The following is a 19,055-nucleotide window of genomic DNA, read 5'->3' on the forward strand; positions in this document are numbered from 1 at the left end:
ACGTTGGATGAAACATCCATGCTTATCAAAGAGTTTATAATGATTGCGCGTGATTGCATAGCGAATGTACATATAACACTGAATCAATAAGCCTATGATCAAAATTACATCATATTCGTTTTATATTGCGATATTGCGTGCATAAGAGACGTTTGTAAAAGCAGCGTTTTACGACATGCCGCACTAAACGGCGACCAGGCGAAATTCAACGTTATAATTTCGCTCTAGGTTAATCCAATCGTAGAAAATATATTTGACGTTCGCCACAAGATGTACAGAGAATGTCACATTATAATCACCATTATTATTAATTCGATATTTACATACTCTCTACATCTTTTTGAGTGAAAATTGAGCTAATCTTGAAAAAAAAAAATGACAACTTTTTACTCTTGAACAAGAGTGACAGATTTTCTTTCTTTTGGAATGAAAGTCTATCTCACTCCTTTTTTAAAAATAAGATTTCATTCCTTAGAATGACTTTCACTTCTAAAGAGTGAAAATCTCTGCCACTTTTGTTAAAAAATGAAAATATTTTCACTCTTTTTTCAAGACTGGTTCAATTTTTAATCTTTGAAAAATGTAGAGAAAAATGTAGAGTACACAGTTAGAAAAATTGTGTAAATTTAATATAAGTTAACATAAGATTAATATAAAATAAATATTTTATTAGAATTTTATTAGAATTTTTAGTTAGAAGAGCACGAGCGTGGCATATGCAGATAGTACACTGGTCTATCATGCCAGAGATCCCAGTAAGAACCGAAATATTTATACTCGTATCTCCTCTCGGAAAAGGCGGTAACCTCCCGAGAACATCTTTGCCTACAGAAACATCTCTCGAAAAATTCGCCGTACGGAACCAACATTAAAACTACCAATAAGTCCCATATACTTATGGCAATAGAATAATCAGCGTGCACACCACAAGCATATATGAGAGAGGTAAACACAAACCAGAAATCTAATATAAGAAGAAAAAAAGAAGAATATGTTAGAAAATAACACAAATATTATCTAAAAAAATTGACGCAAAATAAGTAATACTGAGGTGGACCGAGGTGAATTGGATCACAGGACGAATCGGATCGATGTAAATTTTGAAACAGTTATTATTTGTCATTGATTTCATTATTTTTTTGATTAAAAAATAGCTCGTTCGAAACAAAAGAATAATAAAATTAACGACAAATATCGACTAACTGTCTCAAAATTTAAATTGATCCAATTCGCTCTGTGATCCGATTCGCCTCGGTTTACCCTATTATAAATTAGACAAAAGTAATAGTAATACTGATGCAATTTGTAAGCAAACTATGGAAGTATATTTTTTTAGTAGAATTAACATTTACATATGTAAAATACGTAATTATCTATTCATTTTAGAATTTATATTTTAGAACATATCATTTTTATGTTATTTGTTCATTTATTTTTACATTGTGTTATTTTGACACTAATAAATATTGAATATCAATTTAATACAAAAGATTTAAATAATATAATTACTTTATGTTAAATTAACGCTTAAATATGTTTAAAAATTTAACACAAAAATTTTACAAAGATTTGAGTAGATCGTTCTTAACACAAATACAAAATGTTTTTTTACTATGTTGTTATATATACCAATCAAAATTTCTCCCATCTCATTTATTCTTATTATAGTAAAAGATTTATTATTATTCGAGATAACACGGAGAAATATTAGAAAGTTATAGAAATTTCTTCTAACTTCTTTCTTATTTATTCTTATATATAATTTTACAAAATATAACTCTCTTTAGAAAAAAACGAAATCGTTGTCTAGTAATTAGGAAATCGTAAGAAGTCGATCGTAGTTAACTCAATAAAATAATTATATGTGTATGTGTAAAAGCTAGAAAAGTATCGCGAGGACGTGGACTATATTACATTCCTAATTACATCCGCCGAACACGATAGCATTACGTCGTTTGAGCTCTGATAATGACAGAAGAACTTTGTTTGCATTGCACCGCAAAATGTTATTATTATGGCCTGTTTCATAAGAAGCATATGTAATTCTGCAAAACAAATAAAAATGATTACGTAAGCTGATGAATTGCAGATCTTCAAAACTACATACAGGATGTTTCATAAATTTTTTCCTGATCGTTATATTAATATATTATAATATATGTATATCAAAGATAAATAAGAATGAAAAAAATGATCTCTCTGCATATATCGAAATTTATGCAACAGGATTTTTAGATGGAGGAACTTGTGAGATTTTATAATCATAACTTTGTATATTTAATAAACTTTAAAAGATGTAATATAATTATGATATATAGAATGTAATACGGAACTATTTTTATGTGTAAAAACAAGTATCAAACTTACGTAATCGTCGAATCAAATTCATAAAAAATTTGGTACTTAGAGAATACTGAATTAGCAAAGTTTACAAAATTAATCTCTAATCGAGATTATTTAATATATTCTTCCTACAACAGAAAGTTTCTAATGGCTATTTGATATTTTATCACAATTTTAAAAAAATATCCAAGGTTAGTCGTTTGAATATATTCAACCGCGACACGTCTAAATATAAAATCTATTTATACAAACCTGCAATTCACAAGTAACGACGCTCTTCGTCTATACCAAATCAAAGCGCTTGAAGAAAGTGTCGCGCTGATTGCTTATAACAGTTCTAGTGACAGTTCTCATTAGAGTTAGCAGAATTCTGTGCTTTACAATCATTTTTAAACAGAGTTCAGGCAGCTATATACATACGCTTTTAATTAATTTTTTAATATCAGAATTCAATACGACATTTGGAGAAAAAGCTTGTTGCGTCAAATTTTGTAAGCTTCCCGGAAGCTCAGCAGAATGAACTCCCAAGGAGCTTGTTTTGTCAAATTTTATAAGCTTCCTGGAAGCTTGTTATGTCAAATTTTGTAAGTTCTGCGAAATAAACTCCTTTAGAGTTTGTTTTATCAAATTTTGTAAACTTTGCTGTCACTGCTGTAAGCAATCAGCACAATACTTTCTCCAAGTATCGCTCTGTCTTCTATATTTAAAGTATATAAATATTGGTAATTGTTGGAATTTTATTTTCAAAAAGTGTATATATATTATTAAAACTTTATAGTATATTTTTAGAATTAGCGGGAACTTTTATATCAAAAGTGGTAATATTTATAAAAGTGGTAATATTTAGTTTTCTTGTATTTTAGAGAAAAAACTGTACTAGATTCGCACACCATTTCATTTTTTAATATAAAAATGCGAAATTTTTTTATTTTTATGTGAAACTATAGGACTATGGAGAGAGAGAGAGAGAGAGAGAGAGAGAGAGAGAGTGAGAGTGAGTGCTACTGGAATTGTTATTATTTTTTTTATATGAATATAATGTCGTGCTAACTTCGCAGAGCTGTTACGTAATTATCGCTCGCGTGTCACAATGTTAATTACTAATTCAAAATCGATTCATCATCCGACAAATTACGTTTCACATCTCAGAGAGATGTTTAGTTCATCTGTTATAATAAGGGAGTACAAATAACGCAAATCAACAGAATATTCTCATTTGTCCACTCATTCGGCCACTGCAAAAGACATTAATACTTCGTAAGCAATTTACGTATATGCTAATCGAATTTTCCGTTTCAATGAAACCCACAATTAAATTATATACAAGTACAATTTACATATAGAGTTCTAAATCCTCTAATTTGATTTTAACGATAATTATTCGATGGATTCAAGATTTTTTAATCTCGAAAATTCAGATAAAATAGTTCGATATTATATAACAAACAATATTTTCAAGTTATAAATCCAATTTTTGAATTACTTTCCTCGATGTAATCTTTGTTTACTCGTAACTATCTAATTCCAATTTAATTGCAAACATTGCAAACTTAAAGCTGACATGTAAATAGAGCTTTAAAAAACTAGAAATGTAATATTGGTTTAGTTTGTTGCTGTTAATTTCTTACGGGTATCCAACGTAGGTACTGATTGACTGAGTTCAGTAGAAAAAGCAGCTTTGTAACTTGTAAGATTTTTTAATTTGATTAATTAGATCCAATAAGGAACTAAGGATAAAAACTAATCACATTAAAAAAATATTACAATAGTTTTGTGTGTGTGTGTGTGTGTGTGTGTGTGTCGAGTTAAAAACACGTTCCTCACTACAACATATTTTTTATATTACATCTCTGCTCTCTAAATCTGAATCAGTGGATAGTCACTAATTACCCAGTGGCACTGATAATCAATGGAGTTCAACTAAAAAAGAAAGAATGTTTAAGTATAACTAAAATACTGATATCTAGACGTTAATTTCAATTTTCCAATATCATATTCATTGAATTTAATGTTTTACTAAAACGAGATTAGTTAGATCACATAATAAAGTTTAACTAGGTTAAGGATCTCACATTTAATTCACTGATTATCAGTAGTATACTTGGCACTGATATCAGTGATTATCCATTAATTCAGATTTAGAAAGTAGTTTTCTGAAATCCTAATGATCAATTCCACAATATACATTTTTTAGATCAAGTATCCGAGATCGTAGAACATGACGTCTTATGATCAGTTGGCACTAACATTTTTAAGACATCCATGTAATCAAAATCTTTCATTTGATATATGAAGTTTTTATCGATTCACTGTTTCATTTCACGCTTTACGGAAATATATGTCATATTAGTCGGCAGAAACAATTATAAATATCGATTATATGATTATGGCCAAAGAAAAAATATATTGCACAGCTTATACTCTCAATAGGGCTTCAAAAAATGTGCAACGTAAAATTCGCGACTTTCGCGCTGCAAAAAAACACGTTTTTCATTCGTGAAAAATCTCGAATAAATGTCCGTTACAGAAACATCGCCCATAGGGAACAACCCATATGCATGCATGCTGTTGTGTCAGTGCTATTAATCGCGGTCATTATTCCTGATAAATAAAGAACGCGTGCAAAAAGTTTTTAAATGCGATATTGCAACTCGGATCGTACGAAACATGTCGTGCATTTGATTGTCACGGGAAAAGAAACAGCGCGTGTAGTGTGGTATAATCTCGATAATGCATACGGAGGAGAAAAATGTAAAGTAATATGCGGTAGAATTCTAGTAAATTTCACGAAATTGGCAGGTTCATAGGGACAGGAGCACGCCTGTGTAAAATTTACTGTAGATACTTTTCTGGTAAATGAGCGACTGTCATGCAACTACATATATAAGGTACTTTTTATATTTCGTAAAATAAATCTATAAATTACCATACAATAGAATTTACTTTACTCGACGAGTATTTTTTGTCTTAGCGCTGATAAAATTTATTACACAGTAAAAAATACAAGTGTACAAAGTCTCGAGAGTTGTTCATGTATATACAGTCTCGAGAATAATATAATTTACTTTAATGTAAAGTAAAGTAATAATCACTTTTCTTAGAGGGATTTACTATAACTATAATCTACATTACACCTCTGATATTTTTACTTTCAAGCAAATAAAGTTTGTCATAAATTCGGCAAAAATAGCCAGAATATTTTTATGTCTTGTAACATAAAAATTATTCAACTATTTTTCTCCGTAAATAACGGAGATTTTTTTTTTAAAAAAAAAAAAAAAAAAAAAAAAAAAAAAAAAAAAAAAAAAAACAAAAGGAATCTCAATTTAAGGAATCGCGCAAATGAAACTAAAGTCAGATCGGATGAAGCGTATCAGATACGTTGCTTTAACAGCGTATCTATATTAATTTTTACATCTGCAAAACGTTACAAGCGATGAAACAAAGATCAAAGCGCATAAGAAAATATCTCATTTCAAACAATCATTAATAAAATATCTCCATGAAAAAAAAGTCAAACGAAAGACGTTATTGCGAAGATATTTACAGGAGTTTGCTGCGCTGAGTCTTCTCCTTGGAGTTTTAAGTGGAAAGACATCGCAAAGTGCAAAAGTGCGTGAAATGAGACTTTAAGTAACGACGCAGAGAGTACAAAACATGCTGCGATAATTAAATATCACAGTATGCGATTTTTTTTCTTCGTCAAAAAGACCGCGTACGGCGGCGGTGAAATCAAATCGCGCGCTAATTAAAAAGCGAGAAATGTGCACCGTTGTTTAACTGCTTATCTCATTTTTACCGAATGTTTTTATTTCGTTGGATTAATAGTGAATTGTGCACGGGAAAGGAGTAAGACCAATTTGTAAAAGCGTGACCGTGTATTTGGCGGCGCGGCGGCAGCCTTTCTCGTTACGCATTACGCTATAATTATTATGGGAGGAAGAGAAACTCCGCACAAAGGTGTCAAGTGTGAAATGCATGATCATGATATTTCCGTAAATTGCACAGCACTATGATACTGGACTTCGAACTTTCCAAATGACGATTGACGTTAACGACATGGAAAAAAAAATGACTACTTTGTGTTTTCAGCCATTCGTAAAATACCGTGTAACGCAACATAACAATTACGTTAATACATGTTAAGATAAATGAATTGCATCTTTATCGACTACAATCGAGATATACATTTCCTGAAATTTTATTTCTCTCTCTGAAAAATGTTACGATATATAAATAACAGTTCTATTTTATTATATTAAATTTCGTGGAAGTGTTAAATGTCTATGGAACTTCTCTCCGTTCGGAGAATTTAGTAATATTAAATTGTCCTAGTTTCCTATCTGGCGACCAATTAGTTAATCCGACTATAATTTACGTAATGTGTGAGAGCTAAAACGACGTAACAAGATGGATGTAATAACGTAATATATCGATAGCTATACTCTTCTCTATGGATCTCTACATATACATATATATATATATATATGTAGAAATATGTATCCTGCGTCAATTGTTATCGTTCCCCTATCAGATTGTCACGATTAGACAATTTACATGCATCTATAGAGCTCACCGACCTGCTGCCTGTTATAACTCCCAAACCTTTGACTGAGATAATCGGATAAAAAAAACTACGACAGTCAACATTTTCTCTAGAAGTCTTCTTCAAGATTGCTATTTCAATTCCGACAGATTTACAAGATAAATGTTGGCAAGCGTAAAATGAACGACGATAATAAACACGTGTCTTGTGATATTTCATGTGCAGGAAATCTACACACTTGCGCCGCCCTTGCGACTCATATTTTTATCGTGAAAGCGAAAGGCCGCGAAAAAGAAAGGAGAGGAAAAAAAGAACTCGATCTCGAATTTGCATGGTTACGACAAATGTATTACGTGTAACGGATTATTACGAAAGGTTGATCAGAACGAGACTCGCGATTCGACTCGACGGGATCTGCGTCACGTGGCAATTATCAAGATATACTTTCTTCTGAACAAGACTTGCGTAATTGACAGATGGGAGAGAAACGGATGGAAAATACATTTGGATGTCTGAACTTTTTTTGCACTCTTTAAACCGTCTGGCAGGTTTCCCTGGTTTCCACGAAATCTTGTACGAAGAAAAATCCGGATTCGTCGTAATACTCCGATCGGAATACTTCGTTTTTACGATGACCAAATTATCTTGTTACGGAATATATGAATTAAATATTTATGTAAATTTTGACATTTCAAACCAAAGCTTTATGTTTATAATTCGCGAATGAATGAATAAGTTAACTTTATGTTGTAAAATAGCAACAACGACGAACATATTTTTCGTGTGCATAGACGGCATAATTCTATGTCAAAGGAAAACTTTGAATAGTTTGTGATCAACAAATTGTTTAGAAAAATACGTGAATTGTTCAAATACCACGCAGTCGCAACAATAATTAAAAGGTTTAATTTTTAGTTTTCGCCCTTTTTTTAGTCTGTTAATATAATATTCGTGTAATAATCATACAGTATTTGCAATTTTTATGAGAACTTTTGATAAATAGTAAACGCGGCAATATATTAATCACTTAATCCTTTCGAGCCACAAACGAGTTACACGTATTTCACAAAGTAAACAAATTAATAAAATATTTTATGACTTTATTTTTTATAACTATTTATGAGAGACATAATTGTGAATTATGAAAATCATAATTCGCAGAAAAGGATCAAATGAACACAAATATGCTCGCTGCATTTAATCTGATTTTTTTGTGACGGTCTAAAAGAAAAGAAGAGAGCTCGGAATCTTGTCAGTGCACCGTTTGTTACTGCGGTTATCTTTACGGATTTTATTTTTCACTTGTATTACAGGAAAACGATGTCCTTCTCAGAAGTAGTGTATCACGATTTGCCGTTATATAGATAAGCTTAACAGGCATTGATCTCAGTATTTATTTTGAATATAATTGTAGGATCACAAAACAAGTAAAATATATGTCCTTCTATTTTCCTTTATATATATATATGTGAGAAAATTAATTTTCTTTCTTATCGACGTCTCATAAATTAGCGGAACAAAGTAAACAGAATCAATTCTAATTACCATTTTTATTTATTACTCATTTATTGCTAAAAAGTTACCATGGAAAAAAAGTTCATTGATATGTAGTTTTTTAAAAATAATATTTCGCTAAAAAAAGATTAAGTTAGCAGACATCATTTTCTTAAGAAAACTTGCAACGAATTTGTTTCTTTGACAACTTTTTAATAACAAATAAGCAACAAATAACAATATTAATTTGAATTGATTCTTCTCACTTTGTTCCACTAACTTATAAGACGTACAGTTCCCGTTAAATTGCTTTTGTACTAATATATGTAATTTAAAAACAAAATTTTGACAATTATCAAATTTATCAATAGACTTTAAACATATCATTGCACTTGGAAAAAAGTACTGTGCCAATAATTTATCGCAATTCCAACGACTTCTCGTTGTTACTAGCAGAATTTTATACTCTACAATTATTTTTAAACAGACTTTCGGCTGCTACTTCTTTAATTTTCATTTTTTAATATAAAAAATGCGAAACTTGTTTTTATTTTTATATAAGAAAATGCAAAACTATAAAAAGTCCTACTGAAACTGTCATTATTTTCTTTATATTGATAGAATGTCATGTTAACTTCACAGATCCACATAAAATTAACTTGTGAAGTTAATACGTCATTCTGTGTATAGAAAAAATAGTGACAGTTTCAGTAGCACTTTTCACAAATCTAGTTTCAAACCAAAATAAAACAAAATCTGCATTTTATAAACTAAAAATTAAAATTGGAGATATGTCGTGTTAAAACTTCGTAAATTTGTACCTTGCATATCTCGAGAGCAACAAATTCAGAGAATATCTCCGTACCAACTTTAAGCAAGCAATAAATTTTGTGTTAGTACCTACTTTACTTTTATACTACCTACACGCTGAGAAGTTTTTCGATATTATTTACACTTATTTTGCAAGTAACTGATTCAAAACTTGAATATTTCGACAGCAACAAATTAGCAATAAATTTCTACTTTTAAATATAATTTCGTTGTTTTATATATAGTATATATATATAAAGGGTGGGCCATCTATTGGTACGTTTTTGAATTTCGTTAGGTCATTGGGGTGACCGAATGGCATACTGTAAGGCCAGTAGAGGGAGCCACATGAACGAAATCGTTTTTCATTCTTGACGCGGATACTTTTAGCTTCACAACAAAAAAAAAATTAATAAAAAATATCAATGTATGCTCATTTGATCGCATTTTTAAAAACGTACCAATAGATGGCCCACCCTGTATATAGTATATATACACTATATGTATATTATTCCGTTAATCTTCTTAATCTTCTTTTAGAAGAACATGATTTAAAAAAAAACTACAGATCAACAAATTTCTTTTTTGGCAACTTTTTAGCAACAAATAGTAATGTTCGTTAGAATTGAGTCTATTCACTTTGTTCCGCTTATAAAACGTTTCTTATTGTAAATATGTATTTGTTTTATTATGAATAAAAAATCTTATATAATTGAAGTTAATACAATATACAAGACTAAACAAAAATATAGAATACATTTTTTTTTCTTTATTTAATATTTATTTACTCGTAAATATGTATATTGTTCAAACAGATTACATGTATTTCATGAAGTAAACAAACTAATAAAATATTCTTTGTCTTTCTCTGTATTTAACGTAAATCGCCTTTGCATATAAATCTGGTGGTGAGATTCTTATTTTAATCCAAAGTAGGTACATGAGTTATATAAATTACTGCTAAGTCTAAAGGATAGCTTTAACTAGAGTTGAAAAATCAACTTCATTGTTAAGTTTCGTAATATGACGTACTTTGCCGCTAGTAATTATACTACTATGCGTGACTCCAATGCATGCGCTATCGAATGGAAGAATAATGCATACTAATTCCCAAGATTGTTATGACATAAAACGCTGAATAGAGATCTTACGTATTAAAAAATACAAGATGACGACGACCAAGGTCGTATCGATGAAGAGTCAAATAATCGAAGAACAATGATCAATTATCTAAAGAGCACGCTAATTGTTAAAATGTTTCTATTATCTTTCCTCAAATGCATGTTTCGTTGATTATACTTAAAATATGCAACATATTTACTAAAAAACAATTTTTAAAAAAACGTCATAAGGCAATTTTTCTTTTAACCATTTTTCTATCGCGATGTATTAACAGGATGGGAAAATAATGGAGATAGAGCGTAATTAGCAATTTATATCGCGACGACGTACCTGACGATAATAAACAGTAATCTAATGTTTGATATACGGAGCTTTCACTGACATGTTTACTGCATGTTAGAGATCATCGCGAAATCAATAAATTGACGCACAAAAGTTCGTCCACGCCTTGATAGCGTGACTCGTCGTTGCAATGCTGACAGTAAAGTGCAACAAGTGCAGCCGCGGAAAGGTTTCCGTTTTTACACACATCCAAAGATTCTCTACGACAATAGCCTTGTCGGCGTCATTTTTAACTGTTTGCGTTTAGCAAAATTTACGAGCCAATATTGTAGTACAAAACGAAAATACTCTTTAATTCGTTTTCTAATTTACGAGATCAAACAAAAAGTTTCGTTCAATGAAAACAAGTTTACAAAAGATAAAAACAGAAATAAGAAAATAAACATTTCTGATCAAATGTTCACAAAACTGGTATTAATTAATGTGTTTTTAACGCAATTGTATCTTTTTTTTTTTTTTATAAAACTTTTATGCATAGGTATATCGTATCCAAAATTGCATTAAAATTATAATAAACTATGCTTCACATCTAAACTTTCTTATTACATGAACACACCAACATCGTGAAAGCCGTTAAAAATTCTACACTTTAGTTAGAAAGACCGAGTTACCATTGTGTATTACATTCCCCTAGGAACTATTTGTCATACCAACGCTTTCCTCGATGTCAGCAAAACACTTTCGTGCAAAAAGTCCTCATCGTCGCCACGCAAAAACGTAAGGATCTCTCCATGGGGAAAGAAATGTGAAATGCTATGTGGGCGGTCGCACGATAAATATTACGTTACTAAGACGGCAAAAGGGAAGACGAGCATATGGTTTACATCCGATGAAGCGGTCGCGTCGTTATACGACTGACATTTACCAGCTGTTATACCCCCGTGGCGCCAAAAGTGCCCGAAGATAAGGAAAACATTGTTTCACACACTACGAGTCGGCGAGTTTGGCTCAAGTATCACAAATACTTGTTGAATTCTGACCTAAGTTAAGAGAAAAGACTCAAGCACGATAAGTTACAAATATGTTATAATATTTAAGAATGCAAAGAATAAAATGTATGTGTAAACGACTATTAGTATAATATGTTATAAAATATATATAGAATATAAGAAAATGAAAAATGAAAGTAATTATTAATATATAATAAAGTATATTAATAAATGTATATACAATATATATATATATATATATATATATATATATATACACACACATATACGTTAAAAAAAAGAGAATCTGGTAATTTATGTGATTGTCCAAAATTGGAATTAGCTATTCCGCATGATAAAATTCGGATCAATAACACACAAAAGTAGGTACTAATTAAAATTGTCCTCAGACGCGAGAGTCTCAATAATCACGTAGTCAATCGATTGTCAGATACGGTAAAAACGATTGTATCGCAATGTCGTATCTGCGCGCGTGCACAAGCACGTGAAGGCGAGAGCTTAAGCGTGATACTTAAGCACATACGCGTGAGTGTATGCGTGCATGCGTGTGCATGCGTGTACGGTCAGGTAATCGATAAGCCGCTCGAGAGTCTCGAGACTGTCGGCTAAACAATGCCTAGCGCGAGAACCGTTCTCCGAACCGAAGAAGGCAAAATACCACCCGTTTTATACTTCAAAGTGACAAATCGCCTTTTCCGAATAAAATACCCAAAATGCTCCAGAATTGATAAAAACGAACGTGCGGACGAAGAAATACATAAAATATAAATAAACTGTTTTTTTTTTTAATATTCTTTTTTCAGAGATGGTGCAAGCAACCGTTGGGTGAAACATATTATTTGCTTTGATAAAAATACAAACAAAGGTTGAGGTCGATTTATAAAATTGAGATTTATTTGTCGATCAAAGTGCAAGCGTTATTGTTACATGAAAAAAACCTGTTAACAATTTACGTCGTTCCAATATAGTTGAGGCAATTTATCATTATTACATGCTCGATCTCAATTTTGTGCACCGCAAAAGGGAATTTTTGTGAGATACATATAAAGATAGAAAGGGAAAAAAGTAGTCTTCTCTAAAGTTATCTTCACAATTCAATGATGGAACAATAATAACTATAATGATGAAACTACGAAACACCTAAGAGATTTATATAATAGCAAAATCGAAAGAGATATTATTTTCTTGTATTACTCTCTCAGTCTAATTATGTTGCATATAAAGATTGGACACAATCTTCGCAACTTCTCAACAAAGATTAAATAGATTTTCACAATTTCTCTTTTATTAAATGCATGCTTCCATATTTAATAATATATGCGATTATTTCATATTAATTATATGTGACTAAGTTAATATATAAGTAACCTTAATTTTTAGGGACAAAATTAAGATTACTTATTGATTCACCTATTGTATAACATGAATTATTTATTTCGAAAGCATTTATTTCGTTCATTAATGGCTAGCTATTAAATCGGCAATATTCTCTCGCTTTTATCTTAACAGCTGTTTTACGTCACATACGCGACGATTCTCTGAGTACGATTCCTCTTGTAAAAAACGATAACGCTACACGTGTGCGATAAAGCATTCGTGATATTCGCTATTTTTTTTATGTACGATTGAAACTTTGTAAATAAACTTTATCAATACGTTTTTATTCCAATGCGAATTCTCAAAGAGAATTCACATTGCACGTGTTGCCAACAGTATTTCAAGGCCGCATCTGGATGGAAGTATCGGCCAAGGTTGAATAAATGTCGTATTGAAGAATATGTTCCAGCAACTGGCTAGCTGATGTTTCGCCAATATTGTTTAAATAAAATATATTGATTCGACAAATATGATGTTAGAGGTGACATCAAAGCTTTTTTGGAAATGCTCTCTTCATACCTGTAGATCTACACCTAGACAGAATATGTATAATGTAATTTAAAAAATAAAAAACTAATTAATTGTAATATAATTTCTTATTTAAAAGTTTCCACCTTCTCCTCTATAATGTATATAATGTATATATTTTCAATATTAAATAGATTTCACGTCTATGTAGCTCTGACTTACAATTATGTGTCTACAGAACAATTGTTTTAATCCGCAAACTATTATCAAGGCATTTTCTCCTATCGCACGTTTTTCATTAACCTTATCAAGCCTTATCGAAGTAGCAATTGAAGCTTTATGCTTTACGATAATATATATCACTAGCGTTTCAAGGTAATCCGAAGAAAGACTATTCAGGTAATCAATACTGACAAAAATCCAAGTGGTCCATAGATCGAGCTGGCTGGCATAATTTGACTACCTACGTGAAAAACATTTCTTTCTCCTCCGCTATTCCAAATTCAAGCAAAACTGCCGAAGCGATTGCAGTTAAGAAGCTATAAAGTTAAGAGGCAACCGCTGCAAATGAAATTCAGTGCGATCTCGAGAGAACCCGTAATTTCGCCAGCGGAGATGCTATTCCGCCTTTTTGCTGCGATATAAAACATACGGTTGAGTCTACCCAAGTGTAGTTTTTGATTCAGAATAAAAAATATGATTCGTTATGGCTTATGCGACGGTCTCAAGAACAGTTCAAGATAAATGAGGAGGTCAAGGGCTAATTAAATCGACGATCGATCAATAAGTTTAATTTAAATATATAGAATAAAGATTAAAAGATCATATACTCAAATTCGCATTTATAAATATAATATATATGGATGGTAACTTGAAATTTTAGTGAAAACACGATCTCTCTCTCTCTCTCTCTCTCTCTCTCTCTCATATTAAATCTTATTGTCTCATAATTTATAGTCAACAATATTACGAGTATAGTATCTTGATAATACTAATAAATAAATGCGAAACGATTCAGTTTCACATTAAATTAATATAATATTTAGCATATAAAGATTTATTTTGATTACTTCAAACTTTACTAACAACTGAATATTTTAGCAATAAAAGCGTGTTATCCAAATGTTTCATGATTTCCTAAATAATAGTTTTTAAGTCCGTAAAGTTAAGATTATGAATTAAAGATTATAAGGATTGCGAATTGAAAATTTGAATTCAATCAGAATAAAATGGATTAAAATTAAAATTATCTGATTGGTCAAATTATAATCTTCAATCAAATTATAATTTGTAATCCTCATTCTCTAAAGTACAGTCTGACGGACTTAACATATATTGTATTGATAATATGTAGTTGAATAGATGTTATTTTATTTTACATTTCTAAGAAGACAAATGACAAAGTAAATTGTACAGTATAAAGCGTATATTTCAAATGTGAAATGCTATTAGAAATAAACTAGACCATTAACTATACACATACTTTACATTCGCTGTTTCCAAGTTTACTTCCCTCCTTCAGGTGTTAACTGCCGATTTACTATTTGCCCCAACGTTGTCTAGTTTATAGATCTTTTAAGAGTTAAAGAAGCTCAACATGATATCGTTTACACATCAATTGAAAAGAGTTAGAAAACGGTAAAAGATTCACGTGATTTTATTCAAATTTAATTAAACTGTAATTAAAGTAATTACATTTAAATTGACGTATTCTTAGTGTTAAAAAAAGGAAATATATAATTTTTTGCAGAACTATTTTGAAGAACTAAAGGTAAAAACAATACAGCTCCAGTATTTAATTTGTGACGATTGAGCATTTATCATATTTATCCGCGGCAATTATTCCGCGGCATCAAGGAATGGTTCTCACTTTTCTCGATTTCTTTCACCCGTACCAGCCATTTATCTTGGAGCAAGAGAGACACATTCAGCAAATTTGCGTGGGCGTTCAAGGTCAATAGAAGGCGGAAACATCGGCTCATGCAATCGATGCCGGCAATCCGGATTATCATTTGGCCAGAAGAACCTGACGGGCTTTAATACGCCACTGGTGCTATGGTAAATTCATCGATCCATCTTCATGTCCTTTCCATTCTCAAACTTTCTGTTTTATCTAGCTAATAATATCGAAAAATGAAAGTTGTCTCTTCGTTACTACTCGCTCGTTCGACCGCGAGCGACGATTGGCGTTTTAATTCGAAGTTTCAGTGAAGTTCGGCAGAAGAAAGATAACTATCTCTACCCTTACAAAGTATCGCTCGAAAAATATCTCGCGCAAAAGGAAATAGAAATGCCAATCGCGCGACTTTTTCGGAAAACTGGCTTGCTCCTTCTATCACGAGCTTCCCGTTTCGACGAAATTGTTTTCCTACGAAAGTTCGGACAAAACTCGATTTTTCCAGGAATCGCTGCTCGGGATTTCGATGGGCATTTCGAGCAAAGAAACGATCTCCGTTTTCAGTCATTGTCAGTTAGATAAACGATAATCTATGAATTGGCTGTATCCTAAACAACTCTCGAAATTCACGAGAACTCGAACGTGCGGGAATTAACAATTCCTGGGAAATTCAGCTCTCAGAAATGTCCGCTCGTGTTGCGCTCACCCGAATCTCTAAACTGCTCACTAAGTTTCGAAGATTCGATATCAAAACCCATTCGCGCGCGTTACAAGTCATCAATGCGAATCTTCGTGAGACAATAGAAGCTTTGGATTAATCACAATGTCGAAAGATGCGCCCCGAATGATCTAATGAATATTCAGAAAGATTCTGGGATCATGGTTAGGTTCTTCAGCAAAGAGCATTGAGGACACTTCAATTAAAGTGCAAACATACCTAGCTTTTCAATTGAAAGTTTGTTTGCGTTGAAAGGACTGTTTGTAGCATTTTTCGGAAAAAATAAGACAGAGCTTAAGCTGTATGTATGTGAACTATAGATAATTCTATATAATATGCTTTACCTTGAATCGTGATAATTGTACATTGAATTATAAAAATAAATTAGCTCGTTATTTTGCAGAAAAATTTTCACTAATATAAAATAAATTAAGCATAGATATTTTTTATACTTTAGGAAAAGTATTTTTACAATACATTATTTTGTATAAATTTATTAAATGGTATATTTTGATTGCTAGTATCAACTGATTCTCTTGTTTCTATCAGATTTTAAAATATTTAATTGCGCCTTTCGCCTAGCAATCTAATGGTACGGTATAATAATGTAAGTGTAATTTATAGTGGTAAACAATCAATTTACTGGAAGACGCCTCAAACTCTCAATACTTCTCGCTTACTGTGATGGGTGTGATATACAGCCAATGAAATAACCGCTGTGAAAATTGACGTCTGCTCTACTTCCGCGTCACAGTCACAATTTTCAAAGGTAAACGATCGCGACGGCTGGGAATATATTCAATCGGGCAGGAAGTGCACATGGAAGAAAGAAACAGCTTCGCTTCCGGCAGTTCTTCCTGTCAATCCTCTCGAAAGCACACAGAAAGTGACAGAGCGTAAGACGAAGACAGAAATCGGGAGCCATTACATGAAAAATCGAGATACGAAAGAAAACGAAGGCAGGCGTATAGTAAGTAGCGAAGTAAAAAATTTACCGCGTGCAAAGTTTTTCACATCCGACGAAGTTAGAACGCAACTGAAAAATCGCAAAAGAGAACACTGTCGAACGAGCGATTTATTCCCGTTAATCGCGGATTTTCTCTGTACATCCGAATTGTACTCGCTCCGTGGGGGAAAAAAAAATGAAAGTGGACGTTTCCTGGAAAAATGTTTTTATTTGGCACCGGCGCAAAATGAATCGGGGTGTACGAGTACCTAAAACCTGAACTATCGAACTTCCGAGGAAAGCACATTGCGGTAGTCTAAAGCTCGAAAAATGTTCCGTAAAGCGTAATATAAGCCGTATGAAAGGAAAGAGATTATCGAAGTTATTGAACTTCAGCTTTTACATAAATACATGTAAATATTTACAGTACATGCAGTACCTAAATACAGTTTTGTGAAATACTCGAAATACTCTAATACTCTAAAATAGATAACTAATTTCTAAAATTGGGTAAAACTATATTAATTCATTCATCCATTGTTATTTAAATAGAATCCTATATTGTTATTTTAGCAATAAAAGTTGGGAAGGGCAATTTTGTACTGATATATAATATATAGTGCTGTTACATCTCTCTGGATGTATTTCATGCTCTCGCTAATACAGAATTTTTGATATTCGGATATTGAAATGCCCGAATCGATTGTCGAATGCGTAAACGTGTTTCGGGTTTTTCTGTCAGATTAACTCTCAAATCCGATGGCGAAAAACGACCTGGTGAAAACAGGAGAAATCGAACGTGTGACCACCGTCTTCTTCGGACGATATCCATCAATGGGAAGTGGCCGAACGTGTTCTTCTCCTCGATCTTCTCCTCGGTCTTCACCTGGCCAGTGTCAAGTAAAACTTCAAGCACACTTGCAACCTTGCTTTTTCAGCAAGAAGCATTTTCGCTACGTGCGCTAAGTTACTTTCATTATTAATGCTTGTCTGTAGTTTGTATGCTACAAAATTTATCGTTGCATCTTAATAAAGTTAGCTTTATTAAGATATAATTATTAGATATAATTATTAAATTAATAAGCAAACTGTCATTAAAATGTCCACAATATTTTCATTATACATATTTTATAAATCACAAATTATTTTTTCAATCACAAATTATACATATAAGCCTTGCCGTCATGTAATTGCTTTTCCTTCTATATTTATTACTTTTGTTTTTACGCCTGTTTTTTCAACGACAAAATATATAAACATGAAAACCATACACAATAATGTTTGCGAGATAAAAACTTGAAAACAATTTTTTTACTCCTTAAGAGATATAACACTAATCTCAAAAATCCGTAGATCAAATACAGCAGAGATATATTCCCCGAATGCAAAGTTCCCGTTAAGTTATCAGCATTCTACACGGGCGTTCTACCGTAAAGGATAATGAGCTTACCATTTATGAATGTGTGAATAAGATAGCGCATACTACGAAGAATGCAAACATCAAAGATTTCGGCAGACGTTCTGCCGGAAATAAAGGATATCGAGACGCCCGCGCTCGACAAAAAGTTCCCGTTTCTGCGTGTACGTGCGTGACTTCCTGGTCAGCGACGATATGCGTGTGAATGGCGACATCACACAGCATCGGACATTACGATTATTACGATCAAATGACCGCGACGAGAACGCAGAATGGAGTGGTGGCCCTGTGTTCACGAGGACGAGAGCCGGTCCACTTATGAATTACCGTTACTACTTACCAGTTTGCGCAGGCGAAAGCCACTGCAAGTGGTCAAGGAGTGCATTCGATGAGTGCACGAGAAACAATCGTATATGAGCGATCAAGACGTACCATGGCGAAGAAATCGGGAATTTGAGCGATTTTCCACGGAATCAATTCGGTACCTTAAACCTCAACATCGGTAATGATATTTCATTTCGCGGAAAGTAGGCGACATTATTATTAAGTAGGCTGCGGGAAATAAAAGTTGTTTCTCGCATTCAACGGAAAGAGTAGGGGGGGGATTACTCGAAATTACACGTGT

The 19,055-nt window shown here is 32.2% G+C and overlaps 1 protein-coding gene across 4 annotated transcripts in view; it reads right to left on the reverse strand.

Moving 5' to 3' along the window:
- Positions 1-19,055, reverse strand: part of LOC108756323 (protein FAM102B) — a 74,330-nt gene that overhangs the window by 36,571 nt on the left and 18,704 nt on the right. The window lies entirely within an intron of this gene.

Source organism: Trachymyrmex septentrionalis, unplaced genomic scaffold (assembly GCF_001594115.1).
Source record: "Trachymyrmex septentrionalis isolate Tsep2-gDNA-1 unplaced genomic scaffold, Tsep1.0 scaffold97, whole genome shotgun sequence".
NCBI lineage: Eukaryota > Metazoa > Arthropoda > Insecta > Hymenoptera > Formicidae > Trachymyrmex > Trachymyrmex septentrionalis.